At 46.4% G+C, this 17337-nt stretch overlaps 1 protein-coding gene across 2 annotated transcripts in view; it reads left to right on the forward strand.

Moving 5' to 3' along the window:
* The window catches only part of TMCO4 (transmembrane and coiled-coil domains 4), a 572429-nt gene that overhangs the window by 440277 nt on the left and 114815 nt on the right, over window positions 1–17337 (forward strand). The window lies entirely within an intron of this gene.

Genomic DNA, 17337 nt, shown 5'->3' on the forward strand with positions numbered 1-17337 from the left:
TGATCCAACGATTCAGACCCCAGGACTCGCTTCCGGCGAGGGTGTTCATGCAGTTGATAGGCATGATGGCCTCCTGCATCTCCATTGTCCCGCACGCGAGACTACATATGCGTCCGCTTCAGGAGTGCCTTGCACGTCAGTGGACTCAGGCTCATGGGCGACTGACAGACCTAGTGTTGGTGAGCGGTCGGGCATACAACTCTCTGCATTGGTGGAATCCACACAACCTTTGCAAGGGCCGACCATTCCAAGAGCCTGTCCCACAGATTATCCTGACGACGGACGCCTCTCTCCAGGGATGGGGAGCTCATGTACTCCATTACACTGTGCAGGGACTATGGACACTACAGCAAAGGAAGATGCACATCAATGTGTTGGAACTGATGGCAATCTTCATGGCCTTGAAGGCGTTCAAAGTACATCTGTGCAACAAAGTCGTGTTGATCCGGACGGACAACATGACGGCCATGTACTACATCCAGAAGCAGGGAGGCAAGCACTCTCCACAGCTGTCTCATCTGGCTCAGAGCATGTGGAAGTGGGCCATTCAGAGGAACATCTTCCTCATGGCAGAGCATCTCCCGGGCAAAGACAATCAAATGGCGGATCTGCTCAGCAGGCACAGCCATCAGATGCACGAGTGGGAGATACATCCATCAGTACTCCAACCGTACTTCCAAAAGTGGGGTCATCCAGAGATAGACCTGTTCGCCACAAAGGAGAACGCAAAATGCCAAAGCTTCGCCGCCAGATTCCCACACCCCCAATCACAGGGCAATGCGATGTGGATGAACTGGTCAGGCAGATTTGCGTACGCTTTTCCCCCAGCACCTCTGATACCGCTGGTGGCACGCAAGCTCAGGCAGCACTCGATGACTCTCATCCTGGTTGCTCCAACGTGGGCTCGCCAACCATGGTACACCACGTTTCTCGAACTGTCCGTGGTACCGCATCAAAGGCTTCATCTCACTCCCAGCCTTCTGACGCAGAGCCATGGCGACATTCAGCACCCAGATCCACAACAGCTCAACCTGGCGATCTGGCTCCTGAAGTCCTAGAGTTTGGCTACCTCAATCTTCCTCCCGATTGCATGAACATCATTCGGGAGGCAAGGAAGCCCACTACCAGAGCTTGTTATGCGGCTAAATAGAAGAGGTTTGTCATCTACTGTGCTAACCACAATATTGACCCGCTAGATGCTTCCATTCAAAACATCATTTGCTATCTTTTTCACCTGTATCAATGCAATCTGGCATACTCTTCCATCCGCATTCACCTGTCTGCTATGGCAGCGTACCTCCAGAATAGACAACACCTGTCACTCTTCAGGGTCCCTGCTATCAAGGCCTTTCTGGAAGGACTCAAAAGGGTCATTCCACCAAGGACCCCACCAGCTCCAGAATGGAACCTCAATGTGGTTCTTACGAGGCTGATGGGTCCTCCCTTTGAGCCACTGCACTCTTGTGAGCTTCAGTTTCTGACTTGGAAGGTTGCGTTCTTAGTAGCGATTACTTCGCTACGGAGGGTTAGCGAGCTGCAGGCGCTCACCATCCAAGAACCCTTTTTCCAGGTACATGCTAACAGGGTGGTGCTCCGCACTAACCCTAAATTCTTACCCAAAGTGGTATCCCAATTCCACTTAAACCAAACAATTGAATTGCCGGTGTTTTTCCAAAACCCAGATACGCTGGCGGAGCGCATGCTCCACACCCTTGATGTTAAGAGGGCCTTGATGTATTATGTAGACAGGGCAAAAGATTTTCGCAAAACCAAGCAGCTTTTTGTTGCTTTTGCCACTCACCACAAGGGAAACGCTATCTCTAAAGCAGGGATTGCTAGGTGGATAGTGAAGTGCATTCAGATCTGTTACGCTAAAGCTAAGCGCACTCTCACTATCCCACCGAGGGCCCACTCCACCAGGAAGTTGGGGGCCTCTATGGCTTTCCTAGGTAACATTCCCTTAGAAGATATCTGTAGAGCAGCCACATGGTCTACCACACATACTTTCACTAAACACTACTGTGTAGACGTACATTCCAAACAACAGGCAGCTGTTGGTCAGGCTGTTCTAAAAACGCTTTTTCAGACTGCTGCAGCTGGCACGGGCGGCCGCAGATAATGGAGGGACTGCTATGTATTCTATGCACAGATATGAATTCAGCAGCCCACATGCCTCGAACTGCAAATGCTACTTACCAGTATGCATCTGTTCTTGGCATGTAGGGCTGCTGACATTCATATCGCCCACCCTCCTCCCCGGCGCCTGTAGCAGCTGCAGAATTCATTCATTTACATACATATGCTCATAGCATGGTCATCACTCACATTCTTCACTCCATCTCTGCCAATGGCTAAAAACAATCTGGGGATGGAGGCGATGCCCATGCGCACTGTAGTCCAGGGGAGGAGCCACCTATCTCGTGATACTTCGAAGACTCTTCCAGGACAACAATGTGCAATCATCCGGACCCAACACTAGGTGGCGATCTATGCACAGATATGAATGTCAGCAGCCCTACATGCCAAGAACAGATGCATACTGGTAAGTAGCATTTGCATTTTTTGTATGATTACATCATGAAATGATTGAATCGAGTCTAAGGGAAACTCCTTCTTTTGATTGTACTCACACTGTATATAACTGTTGTTTTGTTTCAAGCAAAGTAGACTACTCCTGAACCCGCTTGGTGAAGGAGCTCTCCCTTAACTCGAGTTCTGGAATAAAACCCTTTCAACTTGAAGACCACGGACTCTGCTCCTCATTTTATGCATTACCATTTTCTTGGGTAATTATAGAAATTCCGACATGGCGTAAATAACTAGCTTTTTATTTACCACATTAATTGGGGCCTGAACAGGAACGCTCCCTACTCCCTACGCGCCGGCAATGTAAGTCGGGTCCTTATCCCTTCCATACTTTCGACGGACTTCAAGTGCACAACAGCGGGGTGTTCCCGCTAACTCCCTCGAGACGAGGAGGAGGCAGACTGCGACTGATCATCCACACGAGGCGGTGAAGAAGATTGCGGAGCGTCCCAACCCAGAGCCTAACCAGTGAGAGTGCCGAGTCCGAGGTCTTTTGAGCCCCGAATTCCTGCGCAAGCGTCAAGAGTCCGATGACCAGGTCTTCAACTTTTGCTTCTTGGTGAGTACCACTGAGATAGTATAAAGACGGGTTCCATTTTTTGGAAAACGGTAAAGACGTGTTTCATTCGTGAAACCGGTATGGTTGCACTATATTCTAGTGTATAAAGTGTTCGTTTTGTTTTCGTATATTCCAAGTCTCTTTTAAAACGTAATTTGTTGAGTTTAAGAATGCCTATGTTTTCCAAATTACGTGCAATTGGCACCAAAAAGAATCTGTTAGAAAAACCAGTTAAAGTCCCGCCTAGAGATACTCCTGGATATTTTATGTACAACAAACATGGGTTGAGTGCCATATTGTTTTTAGACCTTTGGGTAGACTATACCGAGAAATTAGAGATGGCGTATAGGTGGCCTGCCACAGGTACATCGGATCTAGACTGCATTATGAGAGTGGAGGAAGAGTTATGGAAAAGAAAGGCGAGGCCCTCACAGACAGAAGCCATTGAGTTATGGCGTAAGGAAGCGCATAGGAGGGCCCAGAAAGAACTAGGGAAAGTCGAGAAAAGTAAGAGAATGTCGGAACAGGCTAAAGAAAAGCAATTACAGGTAGAAGGTGTAGGAGAGTAGGGTCTGCAATCCTATGATCGCCCGGACTTTTTGCTTTTGTTTCACTGGTTTACGACTTTCTCGGGCTGTGGGCCTGCCAATCAGACCCACAGCCTAGCTGTTCTCTCGCTAAATTGATGTGTGTACCCTAGGTGCATTACCCAATTGGAACTGGGCCACCCTTATCAGCCCCTGTAACTCAGGGCATAGGTGTACCCAGGGCCTACCAGGGGCTGAAGCATGTATTATGCCACCCCTGGCTGGCCATCTAAATCTGACACAACTGGCTGCACGACAGCTGGGGCAACGTGGCGTACTCGCCCGTTGCTGTAGGTATAGTATCCCTATGCCTAACCTTAAAATGGACACCCGAGTTCCTAGCAGTCACTCCTATGGCAGGCCTTGACAATCCTGAAGGCAGAGTGCATGGAACCATGTGAATTGGGCTCTGGCACGAGCCGAGCCCGGTTGCAGCTTGCGGAACCAAGACCCAATTGCTGTTCCATGATAACGCGTACCATATCAGTAACTTCGGTATGGCGTTATCAAGACATGTCGAGTAAGGTATCATACGAATCGGGATGCTGCCCCCTCACCAATTCTGGCGACGAGGTTAGCATTCCGCCCTTCTAGAGGGACACAACATGTACGTAACTGTGAACCCCGGTTAAAGTTAACTGAAGCCTCAGCTCCACAAAATGGACGCTGCCACCACAGACACGAGTCTGACCTCCTGCTGCTGGGAGTCCTTCCAGCGAGGAGAGCCTGGACAAAGGGTTTCCTGTCAGGGGCGGTGTTCGCACCGTCCCAGACAGGGTTTGTGTATTCTGGGTAGGTAGGGCTTTGCAAGAAGGTGACTGCGGAGTGGCACCCCAGTGCTCACTACGCATCTGCCGGCTAGAACCAGTTCCAGGGGCGCGCAGCCCCTGACCTGGGGAAAGTCCGGCAGGGGGAGAGGGGTGTAACTACCCCCCTTCCTGGTCCCACCCCTAGGGCAGGACCTAGTCATGTACCCACCCCTTTCTTTAGGATAAAGGCCGGAGCAGGGACCCTTCCAAATTAGATCATCTTTGAATCAAGAACTACTTTCTACGAAAGGACATTCAAGACTCTTCTCAAGATTTCTCCATTGTGGCTAAGGAGTAGTCACCCTGCATCCGCAGGCACCATCTAAGAACTCTGCGGTTTGCTGCAAGTCCTTCCTCAGGAATCCGACGACCCAGCTCAACGAGAACCGGCTTCCCTGGCACCTCTGACCTCTACCCACATCGTCAGCTCAGCTGAGATCTGTGGGTGCGACGAGACCTCGAGGGACCGGCCATCATCAAAACCTGCACGCTTTCTTAATCCAGCACGACCACCGAAGGAATCCTCTGGTGAGTGCTCTGGGGTCCGAGAAGCCCCGACCCTGAGCCGCTCCAGCACCGAAGGGCAGCCTCCCAGCATCTCCACGATCTGCGTGGGGCCCTTCTGCTCGCCGCTCAGCCTGTTGTCCGATCACTAGCCGCTGGCTTGTGACCTTCCTGACGACATCCGACAACCAACGTTGCTGGTCTGGTTGCTCCAGACCGGCCTTTGCTCCTTTTTACGAGAGGAGCACCCCGGACCCTCCTGGTCCACTCAAGACGCCATTTTAGGCCCACCACGTGGCCCTGAAATCTGCCAAGGCTTGTTGCCCCAATCCTGGGCCCAGCGACGCCAACAGCATCAACCTTCGTGGGACAGCTCGCACCTCTATCCTGGTTGCCGACAACGCCTCCTGGTCCGTGAGACTGCAGAGCCTAGCGTCGCCCACTCACCTAGTCGAGGTGACGGCCATCCGGTGCCTTCCTGGTACCCTCTGACTACTGGCTAGTAGTACGAACTTGGTCCCCTCTGCTTTCAGGTATCAACGATCTCTGATCCAGGCTTGGATCTCTACGAACTATTCTTCACTGGTCACCGGCCAGCAACTCCTTCCTTCCGGCTCCTGGCTCGTCAGCGAAGACCCCCGACGCCTGTAAGACTTGTGCAGCCGCAGCCCTTGTGGCTAGGTAACTCCGGCATTTCGGTGCCCGCATAGCCTCCTTACTTAAGGGTCCTGAGTCCCTCGCTTCCGACTTGCCTTATCGGGTCCGCCCGAGACCACTAAACTTTCCGTGCCCTCGGGCACTTGTATTGATTGTGCACTTGAAGTATTTTCCTAAGAGTTTTGTTCTGTGCTTAGTACCCTGTCCTCATAAAGAGTACAGGGCTGTTGTGATTCTAATAAATACTGTTTATTTTCATAACAACTTGTGTGGTGTCCTTTCACTTGGTGTTCAAGGGGTATGTGATGGTATAACAGCTGGCTTAACACGCCCTCTAGAGTTTAGCCCGAAGACTGCTCGTATCCACGCTACTAGGATAGCTGGTCTAAGGTTGACTTACAACCAATCACCATAAGGGTCGTTTGGACCGATGCATAGTGGTCACTAGAATAGTGAACACTGCATATCGGGCCAACTTCTCACAGAAGGTGAGACAGTTTTAGCTGAACAGGTGGAGAGAGAGAGAAACGCTCTTGTTACTGGTATTTATCCCGTTTTGTCTGAAGAAATTGTAGAACATCCCAAGCCCCCGGTGAAAGTAATTCCCACTGCTCCCAAAAATTTCCTCCCTGCCTATCTGTCCGAACCACCCCCGCTTATGTAAACATGCCTAGAACACGCCCGCCTGCACGTGCTCCTGAACTAGTAGCCGGTGGTTCTACCTCTGATTTAGGAGTGTCCAGGAACGGGGCTGAGGATAAAGACGATATCCCGCCTCTTGAGTGTCCTTACGACCCCCGAACCCGGTAGTGGCCCAATGGCCACGATATCAGAGAGATTAAGACTAGCCGTGGGTCAACTCCAAAAGGTCCCTGATATAACGAAGCATTTGGATAGAGTTTACGAATTCATCCGGACAGGTGAAAGTCCGGATACTCTGGTCCAGGTCATGAAGAACAGAAAAGTTCCCATCAGAGGACTGCTCCTGCGGTTCCTCATAAATTGTCTGATCCGGGAACTAGACCCGGGTAATGGAAGCGTAGACTCTGAGTTAATAGATCTTAGCGATCAGATACACCGAGGAGCACACGATCTGGTACATCAGATCGACAAAATAACTAAAAGATTGGTTAAGAAAATTGTCACTATTCACTCTGAGAAAATCACACAAGAGGACGACTCAGAGGAAGATGATAGCCCGACACTAGATAAAATGAATTTCCTGGGTGTAGCGCGACATTGTCCTGGCTCCAAGTGGCGAACCCCACGGATGTCGCTAAAAATTAAAAGATTAGATCCTTCTTCGGAAGATCTTTTTCAGTCCACGGAAAGAGCCCTAGATGAATGGATGGACAATGAGCCTCCCCTTACACAGCAAGAAAAAGTATTAGCCCAGTCTGCCACCCATTGGATATCACAGCACCGAGTGTATGGCCCAGATATAGTAGCACAAATGTTTTTGGCTCTCCCCCGAGCAGAACAACGACTAGCAGGTATTTATATGGTCCAACACCTGGCTACCTTGTATGAGAATAACTCCCACCGACCAGACAAGCTATACAAATTGTTACAGGAAGTAGTGACAGATAAATGGAGGTCTCGGGGACCGGAATTGATCAACACCATTCTGGACCTGCGCCTCCGTTTCCTGCAACTTACTTTAGCTTCATCAGATCATGAACCTTACGGTATAGGCCAATATCCTTTACGAGAAGTCCACCCCATACCCCAGCCATGTATACTCCCCTAACCAAGTTAGAAATAATGGAAATGAAAAAGATGGTGCCCTCTCACGAAAAAGACCCCGGAGGATTTCATAGGGAACTGAAAGACATCCTCCAAATGGGTAGTTTTACATATCCAGATATCATAATACTCCTTAAAGTAATTCTACCGACAGGCATATTCGACAAATTGAAGGAAAAGGATTGGGAGGTGGGTGGTAAAAAGATCACGTGGGCTTCCCTAGAACAAGAAGAGACAGACAGAAAACCAGGTGAAGGTTTAGGTGCGCGCGTAAAAGAACTGCCCAGTCTCCTCATACAAGTCTTGCCCCTGTTGTTGACAACGAAAAAGGAGGATTGGGATGCCATTTCTGCCTGTAAACAAAAGCCAGACGAGGATACGGATGATTACTACACCCGATTAGAGAAATGTTTTTCTATAAATAGTGGACTCGCACATAGTAGCGAGGCATATCCTCATCTTTTTGTGTCCAAATTGGTGGACAACGCCTTACCTTCCATTAGGAATAGAGTGTTGAAAGTTGAGAGTACCTGGCAAGCAAATAGTCCTTCACAAATGTTACAGATGTTACAGTACCACCACAACAGAATAAGGGAAGAACAGGAACAGGAAAAGAAAAGAGTAAAAGACACAAAAATGAAGGTACTGGTTGCACAGACGGCACCAGTAAATACGGGCCCCAAAGGTAATGTAGGGACCAATAAAGGTACTTGCAACTACTGCAAGCAGCAGGGCCACTTTGTGAAAGAATGTCCAGTTCTGAAACATAACATAGCGACAGGAAGGACAAAAGAACGCCCACACACTCCTAGACCAGGTAACACTCAGCAGCCTCAAACCATTACGCCGCCACAGGTTCAGAAGCCCGCTACTGCTACCACACAGATGTACCAGTACGCCCAATAAGATTACCCCGCGTTTGAACCGTGTGCATGAGACAGCCTTGAGAGAGAAAGTGACTTGCCCCTCATTCCAGTTCCAGTAGATCAGAAAGGTCCATATGTACAAGCTCACTTACTGGGACAAGACAGAAAATTCCTCATAGACACGGGGGCGAGTAGGACTACCATAAGTCATAAGGAAGTCCCAGAGATTCCTCTCTCTGGCTCACATAATATATCTCTGGGCTTTTCAGGAAAACCGATCATAAACAAAGTATCTGAACAAGTCTCTTTAGGAGTGGGTCCTCTGACACGTACTACTGATTTGGTCCTTACAGAAACGTGCCCAGAGAATTTACAAGGTATCAAGACACTCAAAGAACTAGGAGCAGTAATATGCTGTTCACCGGAAGGTGTAAAATTGTTCCTACGAGACTTCAAAGGACATTACACAGTCAAAGAATTCGACCCCAGACTAAAAGACATCCCACCACATTTATGGGCAAAAAGCTCGACTGATGTCGGTTACATGGACATCACCCCACATCAAGTCACGCTCAAGGAAGGTGTAGTCTTACCCCGTATACGACAATATAAGATTCCACCCGAGGCTGAACAAGCCTTACTAAAAATAATCCAAGAACTCATAGAGCATGGTGTGGTGATCGAGACTGATTCGAATGTTTGCAATTCTCCAGTTCTTCCGGTCCTCAAAAGGACTGATCCTCAGGCACCCCCGGTCTACCGACTGGTGGTTGATCCCGAGAACTGAACAAATGTGTAATCCCACAATATCCGGTGGTCCCAGATATTTCTTCACTATTGACTGCCATAGATCCCGAAGCTGCATTTTTCACAGACATCGACTTGAAGAATGCGTTTTTCAGCATTCCAATACATCCCGACAGTCAGTATCTGTTCGGATTCAGTTTAAAAGGACGAAGCTTCAGATTCACTAGAGCTCCCCAAGGTTTTACAGAAAGTCCAAGCATCTACAGCCAAGCACTAAAAAGACAGCTTGACAGTATCAATATGCCTGCCAACACAGTGTTGATACAGTACGTAGATGACATCCTCGTCACTGCAAGGACAGAACCAGAATGTGAAAAAGCATCTCTCACAGTCCTACATTTCCTGACAGACAAAGGTCACAAGGTGTCTCCCTCAAAATTACAGTTCTGCGCACAGCAGGTAGCTTACTTAGGACATTTGCTGTCGAAAGAGGGTAGGCAACTAACACAAGAACGAATCCAACTGATTTCGACAATTTCACAGCCAAAGTCACAGAAAGAAGTTCGCGCATTCATTGGTCTCACTTCATATTGCAGACAATGGATCCCTCAGTATGCCCACATAGTCAAGCCACTTATACAGTTAACCACAGTGGAAGCAGCCACTCATACAACTCTCCCTTGGACATCAGAACACTCCCAAGCATTTGAAGTTCTAAAACTAGCTCTATGCCAAGCACCAGTTCTGGCCACCCCGAACTATAGCAAGCCTTTTACCCTGTTCGTGACAGAACGTGACGGAACAGCACTATCCGTCCTCACACAAGACCAAGCAGGAAGAAACAGACCCTGTGCTTATTTTTCTAGCACATTGGACCCCGTTGCGCAAGCTTTGCCTGCATGCCTGAAATCCATTGCGGCTACAGCCTTGGCCATAAGACAAAGTGACTCAATAGTGTTAGGACATCCCCTGATAGTACAAGTACCACATGCTGTGGAAGTCCTTCTGAACAGAACACAGACCCAACACCTGACTGTAGCAAGACTGACAGGATACGAATTAACGCTCTTTCAGCCACACATAGAGATCAGACGATGCAACGTATTGAATCCTGCTACCCTTTTGCCCTCAAGCTCAGATGACACGACACAACATGACTGTGTGGAAATGATTGACGTAGTGACAAAACCAAGACAAGACCTAACAGATGTTGCACTCCCGGATCCTGATGTAACACTCTATGTGGATGGATCGTGCATGAGAACAAGTTCTGGAGAGTTAGTAGCAGCCTATGCAGTAACAACGGACTGTAAAGTTATAGAGACCCAAAGAATTGACATTCTGTCAGCTCAAGCAGCGGAGCTCATCGCTCTGACACAGGCCTGCATATGGGCAAAACAATTGAAAGTGAACATCTATACCAATTCCCAATATGCATTCGGTGTAGTTCACAATTTTGGAGTGTTGTGGCAGTATCCAAAGGAAATGACTTAGCGGACCGAACTGCTAAACCGACAGCCCAGAGTCCAGTGAACACATCAGACTCTCAGTTACCCACACAGACTGTCACTATGGTAGTGAGGGACCCCTTGAAAGATGTGCTAGACATTCAGTCACATGCCACCGCAGATGAAATAAAGAAATGGGTTGAACAAGGAGGGGTCCAGACAGATCAAGGTTGGATGACCAAAGACCAAACAGTGTGGTTTCTCCCTGATTCTATGGTACAAGTCATAATTGATACGGCCCATAGCCCCGCCCACCTAGGCGAGAAAGGTATGCTGGATAGTTTACGGAATATCTGGTTTAACAAACATCTAAGAGCTGCAGCCAAACAAAAAGTAAAAACTTGCATGATATGTTGCCAATTTAATCCTGGTAAAGGTGTGTCAGTAGAACAAGGTGGATTCCAGCCTCCTGATCATCCCTTCGAAGTCCTCCAAATGGAATATATCCAGATGGACAGATGTAGAGGGTACACATATGTGCTAGTGGTAGTGTGTACACTGACACGATGGACTGAAGCATATCCCGTCCCAGACTATGGTGCCCAGACAACAGCTAAACAATTAGTGAGAGAATTTTTCCCCAGATACGGGTTACCAAGGGTCATTTATTCGGACAATGGACAGCCTTTCTCCTCCAAACTGATGAAGGCTGTTTCTCTTTTATTGGGATATTCCTGGAGATTCCATTGTGTCCGACACACTCAAGCAGCAGGCCTAGTTGAACGGCACAACCAGACCTTGAAAACAAAACTAGCCAAAATATGTGCAGCGAATGGTGGCACATTCCCGGACGGGACTGTCCCCTTTCGAAATAACATTCGGGAGACCTCCTAACATCTGGGGTGTCCCTTCTCCTAGAAAACTGACTGACATTGATTCTAATATGTTGACAGATTACCTGGCTTCCTTGATGTCTGCACTCCAATCTTGTCGTTCACAGGTCACAGTAGCATTTCCAGACCTCACCACGCCTGGAGAACACGCGATCAGGCCCGGGGACTGGATTTTGATCCGCAATTTCGATCGTACCAGCCCCCTGGAGAAGAGATGGACAGCTCCTAAACTGGTCCTCTTAACAACGAGGACCGCCGTCAAAGTGGAAGGACGCAAAGGATGGCTCCACGCTAGCCACTGTCGGAAATTTTTTGGACCTTCACCCACAGACACTGTGCCTTTTACAACAGCTACCAACGCCCCGGATATAATTTCACCAATTCCAGAACTCACTCCTCAACAAGAATAAAGATCGCGGCTGCGATCCCACCAAAAACAGACTAAAGACATTGCACCTGATCATAACGCACCGGTGGCTAATTAAGCCCAGGAACAAGCTCTTGGTGAAGTGGCTGCTGGGAGACGTTTTGATCTCGTACCCAAAGACATCTTGATACTAAATCCATAGACATGATGAGGAGAAATGACGCAGTGCGTCAATGGAAAAAGACTAATTATGTAAAATTACTGCATAGCAGGTTCTCGATCTTTCTGTTCACAATGTTGCTTGTTTGCTGTATAGCAGCCTGTCTAGGATGGATCTTATGTACAGTTTTCCCTCCACATTCTTCCACACTTGTAAAGAATACCACTATGCATTCCTATGTTGATCTTCCCCCACACCTCGAGGACAGAAGAAAGAAATTTATAAATAATACATTCATTTCCACTCTCCATAAACACCAGCTCATAGTCAACAAGACCAACTGTTGGGTTTGTGGCTTGATGCCACATTCCGTACATAAGGGAATGCCCTTTTCTCCCTCCCGTTTGGTTATTCAGGATCCGCCTATGCCTTAGCCATGATATTCTCTGCCTCCGTCAGAAACATTCCCCCGACCAAATTGAAAAACAAAAGTAATTGGAACGAGGTAAAGACCAAAATAGTAAAGGCTGTTTCTAAAATGGTGGATCTCACTGTCACCTGGGGGAGGGCCGAAGATCACGAAAATATCAGTTACTCTCAGTTCCATGACATTGCTTCCTTCAGGGAAATGTTTTCCGTCGATCAAAGACGGACAGATCAAGGAGGTTGGGTAGTACCGCAAAACGGCCGGTTTTGCATAAGGGGGAAGGGAAAAGGGGAAGTAATGGGGAACAGCGAGTGTGACAGGACATACACACTGCCCGCTCCCGATTTTCCGACCATAATAACTGCCCCAAACACCTATTTCATTTGTGGACCCCATGCACGCACCTGGTTGCCCCAAGGCTGGTCTGGAAAGTGCTACATCGCATTCCTATTACCACCGACTTACACAGCCCCTGCCAATTACCACCTGATTGACCCTCTGACCCAAGTTAGAAGACAACGAAGGGGGGTCTAAGATGCAGAAGATACTACAGGACAAGAAGTAGGAGACTTCTTTAAAGGTTTTCTCCCTTTCTAGGGACCTATGGCAAATAGTCGCCACATCCGGCAACTTACCCGTGTAGTTCAGGCCGCCATAGACGAAACAACTGGTGCCTTAAATAACATTACAGCTGAGGTCGCTGCAGACAGGCTCATGACACTGCAGCACCGTATAGTTTTAGATGTCCTGTTAGCCGACCGTGGTGGTGTGTGTAAGGTAATAGGGTCCAGTTGTTGTGTATTTATTCCAGACAACGCCCCATCAGTTTATTCTGCTATCTCTGCCTCCATGTTCTATCCGACAAATTGGATATGGACACCGGCACATGGTCCCTGACCGGCTGGTTTTGGGACCTCCTGTCCACCTGGGGGTGGAAGGCACTAACAGTCCTGGGCCTCGTTTTGGCCACTATCTTCACCTGTTGCCTCTGTGTCCAGTGTGGCCCCGCCTTTTGTGGACTGTGTGCCACTTCCTGTACTCCTCGTCCACGAAACAGAGGAAAGAAAAATGAAATAATTATGTTGCAGGAGCAAGTATACGACCTGATGAACATAGAAATTGATTAAGAATTTCTGTAATAGGGTTTCTATGGGACAAGGAGGGAATGTGGAATTTGACTAAAAAGCTCCCTTTTCCTCTGGTGTCCCATCATGCACCCTATCCATCCTAACATCGGCCAGGCAAGCCGATCCTCCTATTTTCAAGCACAAACCCCGTTGTACCCCCTCTTGCCTGCTCTCTCTTTTTCGTAAAACTGACACATGCCAAGAATAATGTCCAGCTACCATGTAACCTACGGGTTTCCGTCCCGTTCGATATTTTCCCTTAGACAAGAACGGAGTCAGTCGGATGGGTGACTCGAAAACCCCCCTTCCCTAAACTCTGTCACCAAACGAGCGGCTCTCGCTCGTCAATGATTTCCTAGTTCGCGAGGACAGCCACGGGTTGGGTTAAACAACCAAGGGGAGACATAATCAAGCACACGAGACAGCCACGAAGAAGAACAGTTTACTACAGCCCATTTTCCTTCTTCCCCGCTGCACACACATACCATTGTGAGACATCACCACCCTTGTGTATGAAGTAAAGAACGCACAATGCCTCGTCCTCTTTACCTTTCCGACAGAAATGACCCTATGACAATGCCTCAATTCTCTGTCCTCAGATACCAGCAACTCTGTAACTTGCCACCACAATCGCCCCGATGCAATATGTTTGTTTATATGCTATTCAGGTTATCCTTTAAACGAGAACAAGTATGCTATGTTTTTTTGTATGATTACATCATGAAATGATTGAATCGAGTCTAAGGGAAACTCCTTCTTTTGATTGTACTCACACTGTATATAACTGTTGTTTTGTTTCAAGCAAAGTAGACTACTCCTGAACCCGCTTGGTGAAGGAGCTCTCCCTTAACTCGAGTTCTGGAATAAAACCCTTTCAACTCGAAGACCACGGACTCTGCTCCTCATTTTATGCATTACCATTTTCTTGGGTAATTATAGAAATTCCGACACGGCGTAAATAACTAGCTTTTTATTTACCACAGTATGGGTTCTATAAAATTTGCAAAAAAAGACAAAATGTGGAGTGCTTTGAGCTGAAATCACATCACAAAGGCATGCTCTATTCTCATTACACCATTGGCAAAATTAGGGATACGCTACCTTGGGAGTTATGATGCTTATGTGAAATCAGATTAAATATAACAGTGATGCTGATTTGATACATACAAAAGGTGAAACTAAATACCTTCACTTGAAGCAATTAATGCATGGACAATCACAGTTTTCCTAACCATTTTGCATTGTTCCCTGTCAGCCATGCCATCATTTTCACGTGCACTGGACCCACGTCTTGCTCCCTACTTCGGAATACACATTAAAGTATACCAAAAGTGATGGATGGAATGCTTAAATTAACCTCAGCCACTGGTAATCACTCAGGCCGCATCTCAAGCCATCATTATTTTGCACACCATGTCACCTTAGTTTGGACCCAGCTTATGCAAATGAGACTTTACCCTGCTCCAGTCGAACCAGTCCAGCCCGAACTGCTAAGCTAGGTCCTCCCTGAACCAGAACAAAACCAAACCAGGGCTGGTGTGCCCAGACATGGGTTCTCATGCACACTGTGTCACTGGAATCAAGCTGTACCTGACTGATGAGCCCATAACTAAGGCGAAGCCGGTCCTGGGTTGCTTGAGTTCCGGTTGTCATCCTAAGTGGGATGGGTATTCCCAGACGCGGGTTCTGTGCACACTGTGTCACTAGAACATAATTGTATCCCGTTGATAAGCCCAAAACTATTGCTAAATTCGTCATAAACCAGTGTTCTGCCAACATACAACTTCTCGATTTGCTCTATTCATATTGAGTCAGATACTGAGATGTTTTTCTTTTTAATCAGAATTCATTGTCTCAGCTAGCCATTTCCCAAATTGTATTCTGGTATTGCACTTTCTTGGGTGCATCCACAAATTATTAATCTAAAGATTTCTTGATATTAGAAAGTCAACACACTGTTGCTACCACGTGGGCAAATTGTGTAAATAAGTTCACCATCCGAACATTGAGGAACTCTTCAGCTTCTTTTATATGTAGTGCCAACGAGCTTGTTCATAGTATACTTTTACTATAGTGTTCATGATTTGTTGCATGACAAAATATATCTCAGCCAATACATCAACCTATCTACTACATTGCATGGTAAGTCAGTCTGGGTAAGTAGATGTGGGGTAACTATTTACTTACCCTGATAAATTGTAGTAGGTGATGTAGTGCAGGTGGTATTTTTGTTGGCCAGTATTGTTAACTATGAAACAGGATATGCAAACTTCTTCACAGCTCTTAACTGAGGCACATGAACCACTTCAACTTATGAGGGTTTTTGATAAAATAATGCCTGATCCCTTCATTCCAAATATTAGTCTTAATAGAATGTATGACCATACAACATTTAATCGTGTTGTGGCTACTCATGTAATTATCAATATCTGCATATTGCACAGACCTTCTTGGATACGTTTCAGATCTTATTGCAAAAATAGCAACCACAAGCTTTGGAACTTCTTATTGTATTTTTTGTGGTTTGCCATACCTGCAATTTCCCAACCCATGAGCGAAATACCTCAATTAAATGTGATTCATCTCGAATATACGCAGCCCTCACTGCAAAATGCTTGAGATCAAAACCCTGCCATTGACATCTTCAGAAGTGTTATTTGTATTACTAAACTTATGCAGCTGTACAATATATTTCATATTGTTCACCCCCCCAATGCAAGATATCCTAAGATTGTTTTGTATTTTCTTTGATGCCAAAAGTCAGGTAATATTGACCGTCCAGTTGCAACATACTCTTTCATTGGTCACCAACATAGTGGTTCCCATCAAGTTACTGTGATAGGAGAGAATATCTTCTGATTTGCCTACAACCCGAGGAAACATTTCAGACACCAAACCCATATTTTATCTAGACAACACGTTACTGTTTTATAAAGGTTTGAAGAAACATATTGAAAAAGAAAATCTATTGTTTTGTGGACATTACCCGTGCTACTCAATTGAGTCACAGGATCCATGTCCTTAGAAAGTTATATTTATAGCTGTGATAGGTGGAAGATGTAGAATGCAATGTCTCTTTAATTATAAGACACATTCAAGTAGAAGAAATAGATCTTCTCCCTTAGTTGTCACCAGGTCACATATCTGGTGAAACTTCATTAGGGAGATGTGACTAGTCCTTTCTAGATCAGACCTACTCTACTGTTGATCTGCTGTTTAAATTTTATTCAGAATTGGAAGCACACAGATTTAACTGAGACAGAGTAGTTATAAATGGATTGGTGTTCGGAATATTGCGGGCATTTAGCAATATAAATAGTGGGCACTTAGGTGGTATTTCCCATTATGTGTAATTTCATTTTATTTTTTCTTGGACCTTTGTTTTTAAATCCTCCACTTTTTAATCCTTTTTCTCAAATATTATTTATTGTATTTTTATGTTTTGGACCTAATTCAATCTTATCTTACTCTCATACTTGCCATATATGTTCGAATATTACAAGGCTTGTCTATTTCTGTTAATCTCTGCATTTGGGTATTTGTTGTGGTTTGAGCAAGGAAGTTTTAAAATATGGCCCCTTCCAGCTAGGAAACATAATTTACAACGCACACTTTACAGGGAATAATAATTAGCTGGAAAGAATAGGAAATGTTACAATGGACGCGTTACAGCTTGTGTCATTACAACACATTTTTTACAAAGCGAAATCCATTACAACGCATGTCATTACATTGCATAATCTGTTACAGCTCATTCCCCAAAGTAATGCCCCAGCAGATTTAGAATAGTAATTGTGTTGTAATGGATTATGCGTTGTATTGACATGCGTTGTAACGACATACGTTGTTATGGA

The sequence above is a fragment of the Lissotriton vulgaris genome, chromosome 5 (genome assembly GCF_964263255.1).
Source record: "Lissotriton vulgaris chromosome 5, aLisVul1.2, whole genome shotgun sequence".
Classification (NCBI taxonomy): Eukaryota; Metazoa; Chordata; class Amphibia; order Caudata; family Salamandridae; genus Lissotriton; species Lissotriton vulgaris.